Source organism: Microtus oregoni, unplaced genomic scaffold, assembly GCF_018167655.1.
Source record: "Microtus oregoni isolate MIOR12 unplaced genomic scaffold, Mior012 000358F_ref0000276, whole genome shotgun sequence".
NCBI lineage: Eukaryota > Metazoa > Chordata > Mammalia > Rodentia > Cricetidae > Microtus > Microtus oregoni.
In genome coordinates, this window is record NW_024544990.1 from 35614 (window position 1) to 47729 (window position 12116).

The window sequence follows — 12116 nt, forward strand, 5'->3', positions numbered from 1 at the left end:
CATTGTTATACTGTAGATATAACTTTCATGTCCAAAGATTGATTGATTTTTTTTTTTAATTCAGGAAATTGTCAAATAGCCCTGGTTAGTTTAGAACTGAGGCAGGCCTTGAACTCGTTTGTTTACCTTTGCCCCCTGAGTGCTGGCTTCATAGGCCTGTGTCAAAGATCATCTGTTTTTTTAACTTTTGTGGAAACGCACCTGTGGATGGGATTGTTGGCAATTCTATGATTAGTTTTTGAGAACCTGACAAAGTTTTCTATAGTGAGTACACCATTTTGTAGTTCCACTAGCAGCTGACAAAGATTTTAGTGTTTCCAAAATGCAAGAGATCCAGAATGCTCATTTATATGTATTTTTTTTTCTTTTCTGTTTCTGGTATCTGGGAAGTGAACTTGGATAGGGCCCCGTAATAAACACAATAAACATCCTAGCCCCCCACCCCCACCTTTCTGTTTTTCTGAGGATGATGTCATATGGCTGAGGCTGATCTGTTATGTTCTGGGTAGACTAGGCTGGTAAGACAGCACCCCTACTTAGTCTCCTTAGTCCTTCGATCAAAGGTGTGTACCACCATGCTTGACTTTGTATTTTCTATTTTATTTTATTTTATTTTTTTATTTTTTATTTTTTTGTTTTTTGTTTTTCGAGACAGGGTTTCACTGTGGCTTTGGAGCCTGTCCTGGAACTAGCTCTGTAGACCAGGCTGGTCTCGAACTCACAGAGATCCGCCTGCCTCTGCCTCCTGAGTGCTGGGATTAAAGGCGTGCGCCACCATCGCCCGGCTGTATTTTCTATTTTAAATAATGTGGTTGTGCGAGGTGTGAAGTGGGATCTCATTTTGTCTCGCTTTACACGTCTATAATGATGAATGGTTTTGCATATCTTGTTATGCACTTGTTGGCTCCATATCTTTGAAGGAATGTCTATGCAAGTCCTTTCCACTGACACTTTACAATATAGACTTTTTTGCTTTTGTTTTTCGAGACAGGGTTCTCTGTGTAGCTTTAGAGCCTGCCCTGGAACTTGCTCTGTAGACCAGGCTGGTCTTGAACTCATAGAGATCCGCCTGCCTGTGCCTCCTGAGTGCTGGGATTAAAGTTGTGCGCCACCACTGCTCAGCTAATATATATATATATATTAATATAGATTATTTTTTAATACAAAATGGAAAGTTATCTCTTTTCTGGAGAAATGATAGACTGTATCACCCATAATGGAGTAAACTGATATCTTAGCCTTATGTACTGAGACAGACACACACCATCTATGTGTACAGTGTACTTGACAAATGATTGAACTTGACGGTAATAGTAGGAAAACAAAATCCAAACTGAGGACCATTCTGCAAACAGAACTAGAGTCTTTACAATGGCCACTGTTTATGGTTCATGCCTGTCTTCCTTGTACTTGAGAAGCCAAGGCCTTTATGTGCGGCTAGACAAACTCAAGGTCAGCCTTTGAGACGCTGGGAAACCCAGTCTTAAAAAATGTCTCAAGTAGAGATTTTACTTTATCTGGCATCTGGGAAATGACCCTGGGTAGGGCCCCAAAGATTAGTTTTAAAAAAAAAAAAAGATGGGCGCTAACAACAACTGATGACATTGGATTAGAAAAAGATGTCACCAAATAGATTTTATTGGAATATTTCAGAAACGGGAACAATGGCTTGTAAATTACACATGGATAGTACTGGATTTTCTCGCAGTGATGACAGTCTTTATATAGGAAAATATCTTTGTTCCTAATAGATAGCCAATGAAATGTTTAGGGATCGGGTGTAATAGAGTCTACAAACTACTGAATGACTGTGCAAAATAAACCTTGCACACACGGAGAGAGAAAACAGGGAGAAATGTTTTATTTTATTTTATTTTTTAAAAACTAATGAATATGGGCTAATAGTGCCGATCACTGCATTTTTTTTCGTATGTTTCATATTTTTTTTTTTAAATAAAAAATGGAAGTAAAGTCTCTTCAAACTCAAAGCGGCCTTTTCCTGTTTGCTGGGACATCTTTAGAGTAAGACTCAATGATACAATTGTAACCAAGGAAGGACTGAATGCTCAGGACCAGTATCTTTCAAAAACACTTTGGACAAGAGAAAACTGAGGTGATAACGATGTGCCAGTCAGCTTGATTCACATCTTAGGTAGCCTGGGAAGATGGAAAGAAAAAGAAACCAGCCAGGCCTGAATAGGGATAAGGACTGGTAGAACTGTTTGACCTATTTAGGGTTCAATTTCCCCATTGTAGGAGGAAGGGAAAAAAGGACTGCTTGACATAATCCCTGTTTTAAGCTCTCGTCTCATGGTTAAGAAAAGTGGGCTTCATGCGCCAAACTTTCCTTTCAAACTATGTGCAGCGTTTCCTTCATTAACCTCACAAAGTCCTGTGGGAACAGGGAAATCACTTCTCCAAGGTCACACACTCAAGGACCCAGGTTCTCCAGCTTTTGGTCTCGTGCCCTTTCCACGCTCGCCAAAAGGGGAGGAAGCTGTGCTCATGGGGATGCAAACGGAGAGAAGAGGCCGCGGGAACAGAGGTGGTGCGGGACCCGCGAAGGCGCAGGCCACTGAAGGGCGCACGGAGAGGCGTGCAGCACCACCGGCCCGGGTGCGGAGCGAGGCGTGGCTGGGAAGGAGGGTCGTGCGACTGGACCCGCGGCGGCCGCAGAACCGAGGAGGCGGAGGCGGGCTGCGGGAGGCCGAGCGCGGGAGGACGTGGGTACGCGGCCGCCTTTCCACACAGGGGGGTTGCGGAGCCGCCTCTGCGAAGGGCGCGGCCGGGGTCCCGACCCCTCCACGCGGGAGGTGCGGAGGGGGCGGGGCCGCGGGGCGGGGCCGCGGGGGCGGGTCCCATTGGTCCCCGCGGGAGCGGCCGCGGCGGCGCAGGCGCGGTTCCCGCCTCCTCTGCCGGCGAGCGAGTGGAGGCTGCATCCCTGTGCGGCTGGTTGTCGCGTCGCCGCAGCCTCCGCCGCGGAGCCCCCCGCCTCCGCCCGGCCGCCCGGAGTCGGAATGAGCTCCAGGAAAGGTGAGCGGCGCGCGCGGCCCCTGCCCCGCCTCGCGGCCCGCAGGCGGCCGACCCGACCGTTAATGTGTCTTCTCTCTCCTCAGTGCTGGCCATTCAGGCCCGAAAGCGGAGGCCGAAAAGAGAGAAACATCCAAAAAAGTGAGTCCGCGCGGCGCCCGGGCCCGACACCGCCCCGCCCCGCCCCGCCGAGGGTTGCTTGCGGCCGCGCAGGCAGAGCTTCCCGGTCCCCGGGCCGCGGGTCTCCCGGGACGCGGCGCCGGCTCTGCGTGCCCTGGAGGGGGAGGGGTGGGGGAGGGGCGCGCGGCCGCGGGTTCCGGAGCTGCGACCTGGCCCAGCGGCCTGCGAGCAACCCGGGCTCCGCGCTCGATCCCGCGCCTCGCGCCCCTGAGCCACACCCGCGTTCCGCATCTCGGTCCCTGCCCTGCATCGGTCGGCTGGGGAGCAGGAGAGGGAGGCGGCGGCGCGCTGACACCTGGACTGAAGGAGCCAGTGCGCTGCCGCCTCTGCCACCTCCCGGTCCCGCCGCAGCCATCCAGCTGAAAGCCCGAGCTGCTTGTCAAGTGGTTTGGCCTCGGGTGTGTTCCTGGCACGACTTCAGCTCCGAGACCTGTGCGTTTCGGCTCTCGGGTTTTTCATTCGAAACTTTCTGCTCGGGTCGAGCGTTACTTGGGTGCTGCGGCTGCGCCCAGGTCGCTCGCCGCAGCGGGGGAGAGCGTGTGCGGGGGCAGGTCCCTCCCGCGTGGTGCTCGGGACTGGATCCGTCGGCTGCTGATATTTCAAATGTGCCAATCCAGCCACCTCCATCCTGGACGTGCAGCCCGGTTTGGGCGGCAGCTGCTGGAAAAGCCTTTCGCGGAGAAGTAGGCGCTCCGAGGCTTCAGAGCGCCGCCGAGTCTTCCTGTTTCCTCTCTCTTTGGGTTTGCTGGACCAGCGTTAAACATCTTTGCTCACACTGGTTGCCTCGTTCTTCCTTTTGTGCAAGAAGTTTGTGTGCTGTCTTTGATACTTTGGAGAACAACGGAATTGCCTTTATTTAATAAAATCCCGAAATACTGTTTATCTATTTTGCAAGGGGTGGGATGCCCCTCAGCCCTCCTAGGTGGTGGTGGTTGTTACTCATATTGGCCCTAGTAGCAGCCTAGAGGATTTCCCTCCCATTTGGTGGCATCTAGGAAAATTGGCAATCATTGTTAGTGTGGAGGTAATTTTACAAGATTGTCCTCTTTCAAAATTGAATATAACATGACTGTATTTGTAGGTCTTCGTAAGATGTGGACAGCTACATAAAAATCTTTTATTAGGAGGCAAAAAGTCTTGAAAACCGGAAAGTAAAAATTGAAAATGAAAAAACAGTTTTTATTATTCTGCGAGTATTTGGATTTGGGTGTGACACCTATGGAAGTCAAGTAACATCTTTCAAGAGTTGATTATCTACTATGTGGAGACCCAGTGATCAAACTACGGCTGATAAGTAGCTTAACCTGTGAACCATATCCCTGGCCCACATATGGGGTATTTAAAATATTGAAACCCAATGTCTGATAGTTTTAAGATTCTTTCTAAAGGCCAGTGCTATTGCTGGACTGTGGTGGCGCAGGCCTTAATTCTACACACTCGAGGCAGAGGCAGGTGGATCTCTGAGTTCAAGGCCAACCGGGTCTACAGAGTGAGTTCCAGGATGGCCGTGAAAGTTACACAGAGAAACTGTCTCACAAAACTAAAAAGGAAAGAAAAAAGAAACAGTTGAGAAAGCAGGGACCTGCCTTTTAGGATAGCTCTTTTTTCTGTATATAAACATATGTTTATCTGTGTATATTACATGTGCACAGAGAAAAATCATTTTTTAATTGAATAAGCATGTATTTCATTATTTTTCTGTTTCAGGGTCTTTCATAATGGTCAAGGGTCTTTGCTCTATTATATTTGGATTTGTGGTATGTTAATAATTAGGAATAGCCGTATAAATTATCTAATCTTATGTCACTTTGCAGTCTCTTCCATTGTGTGTTGTGTTTAAAGGAAAACACAGTTAATGATGGGAAGAACTGGCTTGATGAAGTAGGCGGTTATCAGTAAGAACCAGATCAAATCAGCGATTGTGTGGAGGTGTCACTTTTCACTTGGTATTTTTTTTTAAGATTTTATTTATTTATTTATTTATTTATTTATTATGTATACAGTGTTCTGGTGCTGGCAGGCCAGAAGAGGGCACCAGATCCAGATCTCACTACAGATGGTCGGGAACCACCATGTGGTTGCTGGGAATTGAACTTAGGACCTCTTAACCACTGAGCCATCTCCCCAGCCCCTCACTTAGTATTTTTTTTGAATCAAGATATTATTATTTAAAACAATTTCTGGATATAATTATTCATATGTTTGTTATGTATTTGTATGCCTTAGAAGATGATATGAGAGCTTTGTACATAGTAATATTCCATGACACTTTAAGGAGGTTTAAAGAGAGACATCAAGAAAGTGATTTCAGATAGTGATACTATGACATTTGTGCTCTCAACAGTCATTGCTTGCTGTTCGCATGCATTTCCACGTGAGGTGGCTAAGAGGCCAGCGAGACACACATGGGGCTGTGTAGGTCATTGGAGGCTTATGTCTGTGTAAGATGGTATCATTCCTGCCTGAATAGTTTTGGCCATGTGTGGGGATGGGGTGAGAGTGAGGACAGAGCTGGTCTGTGGTAGTGGTATGATAAATAGGCAGCTGCGTTCTAGGTTCAAGGAGTGACACTGGGGAGAGGGGACTTCATTTCACAGACGTCTCTAACAGGTTAAAACCATACAGCCTTGTTTGGATCAACTCGAGTGTCCTGTGGCTAGTGTTTATGCATTTTAAGTCTGTAAGAGACTATTTTAAACTGTGGTAGAGACTGGCAGACTTGAGCAATGTGACAGTGTGGGCCTGGCCTCATGAAGTGTGATCTACTTTTGTCATTTCTTCCTTGTGATATGCAAATGGACATCTTTCTTTCTTCCTTCCTCCTTCCCTCCCTCTCTTCCTCCTTTTCTTTCGACAGGGCTTCTCCGTGTAACTTTCGTGGCTGTCCTGGAACGGGCCCTGTAGACCAGCTTGCGGAGAATACCTACCTCCTCTTCCAGAGTGCTAGGATAGTAAAGGCTGCTCATCAGACTTTTCATTAGGCTTTTATGAATTGAGCATGTGTCCACACCCCTCCTCCATGTTTATATAGTACAGATCAGTCTCAGAATGGAGGTCCTCTTATTTCAACTGAACTCCATATTGTAGGACATGAGGTGTGGGAAACTTTGCTGTGGTAAGAGGTTACTTTTTTAGTATTTCAGAATTTGTAGTTGTCAGGAATGTTTTCTGCCTAGTTGAGTCAAACTTTATTCTTTTGTACATTGTTTCAATGAGTGTACTTTGGTTATTAATTTTATTGCTTTGAAAGTATAGGTAGCAGGGATTTACTGTATTGTCATTCAGTCATGAAGTTGATCTAGTCCCTTCCCCCCATTTTTTGGGGTGGGACAAGATCTCTGTGACTCAATCCTCCTGCCTCAGCCTGGATATTGTTGAGAATACAAATAGGCACCATCATACTTCAATCTGTGTAAACTGTATTCATAACATACGGATTTTTGCCCTAGGGCATTTGTATATGTAGGTAATTAAAACAAATTTTTTAGATGGTCTTAGGCAATTTGGCTGACCTTAAACTTACTATATAGTTAGCATTAGTACTCCTGCCTCCACCTCTATAGTGCTGGACACACAAGCCTGCATCAAGACATCTGTCTTGTAGATAAATTATTTTTAAGGTCTCTTCCATTTGTTGATACTTTTGTAGGGAGTGCAGGGATCAAGCTGCAGAGCCTCGTGAATGGTAGGCACATTCTCTGCTAATGACTGTGCCCAGCCACAGTACTTATTGAGACATAGTACTTAAAGAATAAACATTATCTTTTAGAGATCTGGGTGTGGTGGTACACTTTTATAGGCCCAGCTGCTTTGTGGAGGCTGAGACAGGAAGATTTTGTAAACACTGGAGTATGTGATCATCCAGGGTGGCAGGGAGATGATGGTCTAAAAAAACATGGTTGTAAGCTCCGTGGTGGCGGTGGTGGTGGCGGCACATGCCTTTAATTTCAGCACTCAGGAGTCAGAGACAGGCAATTTTCTGAGTGCCAGGCCAGCCTGGTCTACAGAACTAGTCCCAGGACAGCTAGGGTTGTTACACACAGAAACCCTGTCTCAAAAAACAAAACTAAAACCAAAAACAGCAATACAAAAAACAACCCCCCCCCCATGGCTTTAATGTTTTGGTGCTAGAGATGGAATCCAGGGCCTCACCCATCCTGATTTATGATCCTTTTATGTAAGGTAGTATAACCATAGGCATATTGTCAATATATATATATATATATATATATATATATATATATATACATATATGACTTTGTTTTGGGTTTCTTTCATTTAACATATTTTCAAGATTCATCCATGTTCTATTGGCATTTACTTCTTTATATTACCAGGTAACTTCTTTATATTATCAAGTAATCAAATAACAGTTATATTGATTGAATTTTATTTATCCATTCAACCATTATTGGTCATGTGGGTATCTTCTTCTTTTTTTTTTTTTTTCAAGACAGGTTTTCTCTGCAGCTTTGGAAGCTTGTCCTGGCACTAGCTCTTGTAGACCAGGCTGCCCTCGAACTCACAGAGACCTACCTACTTCTTCCTCCCGAGTGCCACCACCACCTGGCTGGGTAGCTTCTTATTAAGAGCTATAACTGTATTTTTAAATTTTAAAAGTCTTTGGAACAATTCATTTGAAATAATTTGACTTAGACTGTTTTAAAAAATACTGAAATTGCCAGTGTACCCTTCATTTGGTCCTATTCCACAAAACTATAGAATAGTGTCAAAGTAGGAAGTTGACATTGACAATACACACACACACTTTTGTTGTGTTCTTCTATGTTTGGCTTTTACATGAGTTCTGATAATTCAAACTTAGGTCTCTACCCACTGAGCCGTCTTCCCAACCAATATAAAATACTCTAGATAAAATCAACTTGAGAGTTAGGCTAGCTTTTCAGAGGCTGAAGATGTGTTTCAGGCCAATTGGGGCTTGTTAATGATACATTGTTTTAAAACAAGCAAACAAATGGCAGTAAAAACGTATTTGACTTTCACTAGTTGTTATATGTGTCTTCTCTGCTGGGTAGTGCTATCATATATTATCACCTCCATGGGTTTGTGTAATCACCATAAGCACTATGCAGAATTGTTTCATCAGCACAACTAAGTCTCCTCACTGGTTACTACCCTTTCCCCATACAGTCCTATAAATCACTAAAGGTTTTAATACTTTGAGAATATTAGTAAACAAAGTTATACAGTATCAATATGTAACTTTTTGACATTTAGATTTTTTTTCTCTTTGCATTCCCTTTTGTTGTTGTTGTTCAGACAGGGTCTCCCCATTTAGTTCTTGGTAGCCCAGAATTTGCCACATGAACTGCCTTTGTCTCTTTTGATATAGGTATGAATAATTTGCATTAGTATAGATTTTGCTTTATTGATAGAGATTTAAGGTCAATTTTGTTATATGTATAAGTGTTTCTGATTTTGATTAAGGTATTGTGATTGTGTAGTTCATTTAAATATGTACTGTATAATTAAGAAATATAGGTTGTTAATGGATAATCATCGATAATAGTAAAGCTTGTAGTCATGTTAGTTAGATTTTCTAGACATATAGAGATATATTTCAGATAGGCATTCTTCATATCTCTCAAAGGCTGCAGAATAGGACATTTAATATTTTAATAACTGAGGACTTTTCATGACAATGAGACACTCTGCTCCTGGCAGCACCAATCTACTTCAAGAGGAAGAAGGGCATCGAAGAGGCACCTTATGGAGTTTGATAGCCATTTGGGCAAGAAACTGCTCTTGCCTGGACTATTGCATAAACTGGACATAGAGAACCCGCAGAGAGAGGACTACTGAACTTGCCTAAGGTGAGATGATCTTTCGGGGTTCCTGATTCATGAAAGAGTCTGCGAGACATTCTGCAGGACACAACAGATAGTGACTGAACTGACTTTGAATTTTCCTGCTTTATGGAAATGTCTGCTGGATAGCATGGGCCTGAAGGCTGAAGATGGATGCCCCAACGGTAGAGAGGAACTTTGGGTGACTGTCCAGGCAGTGAGATGTCTCTGTCATTTCTAGAGTTTTAAAAGTTGCTTTTTTCTTGTTTGCTTAGGTAGTATTGTATCTTTCTGGAGTCTTTGATGGAGTTAAGAATAGTTAGTTATAGTTATAGTTTTCCTTAGTTATGATAAAGATTATTGTAACTTTTACTTGATAACTGTTTTGTTATATGTAATTTTGCTATGTTAAAGTTAAAGCCTTTTTTTTGTTTAAACCGAAAAAGGGGAAATGATGGAGGAAGGTCATTGGCTAATAAAGGAACTGCCCTGGCCCATTTTATTGGTTGAAAGATAGGTGGGAGGAGTAAACAGAACAGAACGCTGGGAGGAAGAGGAAGTGAGGTCAGACTCCACAGCTCTGCTCTCCTCCTGGGAGCAGACGCCTGAGAGAGATGCCATGCTCCCGGCTCCTGGGCAGACACACGCCATGAAGCAAGCCGCCAGGTTAGACATGCTGAACCTTTCCCGGTAAGACCGGTGCTCACCGATTATTAGAGATGGGTTGATCGGGATAACAGAATTAGCCAGTAAGGGCTAGGGCTAAAGGGCCAAGCAGTGTTTAAAAGAATACAGTGTCCGTGTAATTATTTCGGGGCATAAGCTAGCTGGGCAGGCGGCCGGGGTGTTGGGGACGCAGCTCCGCCGCCCCCCTTATTACTACACTCTTTGCCTCCCAGGAATATTATAAAGGTGTGTATACCACCAAGCAGGACCTCTGTACATCTTTGAGCTTCTTAGTATTGCCTATATCAGTAGTTCCAGCCCCAACCCCCCTCCATTTTTGGTGAGTGCCTGATATGAAAACAGGGTCTTAGCTTGGTAACAAAGCATCATACCACTTAGAACACCCATTTTGCCCCTGCTTTTGAGACAGGGTTTCGACCCGCCCAGCAGGTCCTAAGTTACTCCAGGGTCTTGAAGAGGCAGTATCTGAAAGACATGGGGGGGGGGGGAGAAACGGACTGAAGCAAGTTTCATGTCTTAAATACTCCTCAGTAAGGAGCTCGGGCAGGGGGAACTGAGGAAAGGGGGAAGGGAAGGAGGGGCTTGGTAGCTAGGCAGCTAAGAGGGGCAGTTTGGCAGCTAAGCATGGCAGTTGCAAGGTCAGTGGCTAGAACACCTGCTGTTAGTGATAAGCAGCAAGCACTGAAGACACTATGTGGTGCTTTCCAGAGCTTGAGTCTCCAAGGTCAGCACGTAACGTTTTGGCCAACTTTAAGTTTTCTGTCTCAAGATTTTTACTTCAAGGCCCTGTGAGATGTGAGAAAGGAGAAGCCTGAAATGGCTCCTGACAGGGTTTCCAGTAACAGGACTGAGGCTGCTGTGAGCTTTGTTTTGCAGTTAAGGATGACCTTGAATTCCTGATATTTGTGCCCCTAGCTCTGGAGTGCTGAGTTTAAGGGCGTAAGCAGTCACTGCCCGGCTTCTTACTTTTTCTAATGTAGGTTTTGGGAATGAACTCAGGTCTAAATGCTTACAATGTAAGCACTTAACAAACTGAGCTATCTCTCCAGCCCTTAAATTTACTTAAAATTTTATTATTAGTCTGCTGGATATAGTGGTGCATACCTTTAACTCCAGCTCTCAGGAGTCAGACTTTGTGAGTTCAAGGCCACCCTGGGTTAAATAGTGGTACTCTGTCTCAAAAAAAAATACATAAAAAAATACTTGTGTATGTGTGATGTGTATGTGTACCTTTGGGCCTTGGGTGCATGTGGAGATGGAGAACAACTGGTCTTTTACAACAAGCACCTTTACTTACTGAGCTGTCTTCCTGGCCTGTATTGACCTCCAAATTTTTTTTTATGAGTGTGTATGTCTGAGTGTTTGTATGTGTACTACATGCATACATGAGCCCATGGACACAATGTTGGGATCCTCTGGAACTGAATGTAAAGATAGTTGTGTGTCTCCATGTGGGTACTGGTAATTGAATCTGGGTCCTCTGTAGAAACAGTAGACTACTCTTCATCCCCTAAGTTTACCTTTCAGAGGGATATATAAAAGTTGGGGAGCCAGAGAGAGGACGCATCAGTTAAGAGCACTGGGTGCACTTCCAGAGGACCCAAGGTGTAAATGCAAGTTTCTGTCCTATCTGGTCCCTTAGCCATTCAGTCCCAACAAAACACACAGGCTTGTATTAATTATAAACTGGTTGTCCTGTTAGCTCAGGCTTATTATGAACTAATTAATCCATAATTCTTATCTATGTTTAGCCACATGACTTGGTACCTTACTCAGTGAGGCATTCTCATCTTGCTTCCTCTGTGTCTGTCTGGTGACCACAGGTGAGCCTTCTGTCTTTCCAGAATTCTTCTAGTCTGGTCGCCCTGCCTGTACTTCCTGCCTGGCTACTGGCCAGTCAGTGTTTTATTAAACTAATACATGTGACAAATCTTTAGAGTGTACAAGAGCCTTATCCCCCAGCACTTCTTTTTTTTTTTTAAATTTTCAAAACAAGAACTCTGAATCTAATCTCATTTGTTTAGCTTTTTTTCCTGACCATTATCCATAACAAACTGTAACCAACACACTAAACAAAGACAAATACCAATAATCCATTTTTTGGGAATTTGGGCATAGTTTCCTAGGATACTTCCTGCTGATTGGGAATGCTGATAATCTTATAGGGACTCAAAGAGAATTTAGAATTATGGCCAAGTCCTGACTGGAATATTCTCTGAGTCTGGATCATCTCAGCCAGCAGTCTTGAGGCTGCTCTGGATGCAGAACTCAGGGGAAACTGCAGCAGAGGTGCTCTGAGACATGGGATCATCTGGGCCATCCTATCCTATTGGAGATTTCTCAGGGCGTCTTCCTCAATCAACCCTTACTTTTCTTAACCCAGAATGAATCCCCAGCTTCTCATTTCCTGTG

General features: G+C 44.3%; 1 long non-coding RNA gene across 1 annotated transcript; it reads left to right on the top strand.

Moving 5' to 3' along the window:
* The first annotated feature begins 2904 nt into the window (after positions 1–2904).
* On the top strand, positions 2905–3163 carry LOC121445714. Its single transcript, XR_005973993.1, has 2 exons — positions 2905–3033; positions 3117–3163. It is a non-coding gene; the product is annotated as an uncharacterized LOC121445714 (long non-coding RNA).
* Positions 3164–12116: the final 8953 nt, after the last annotated feature.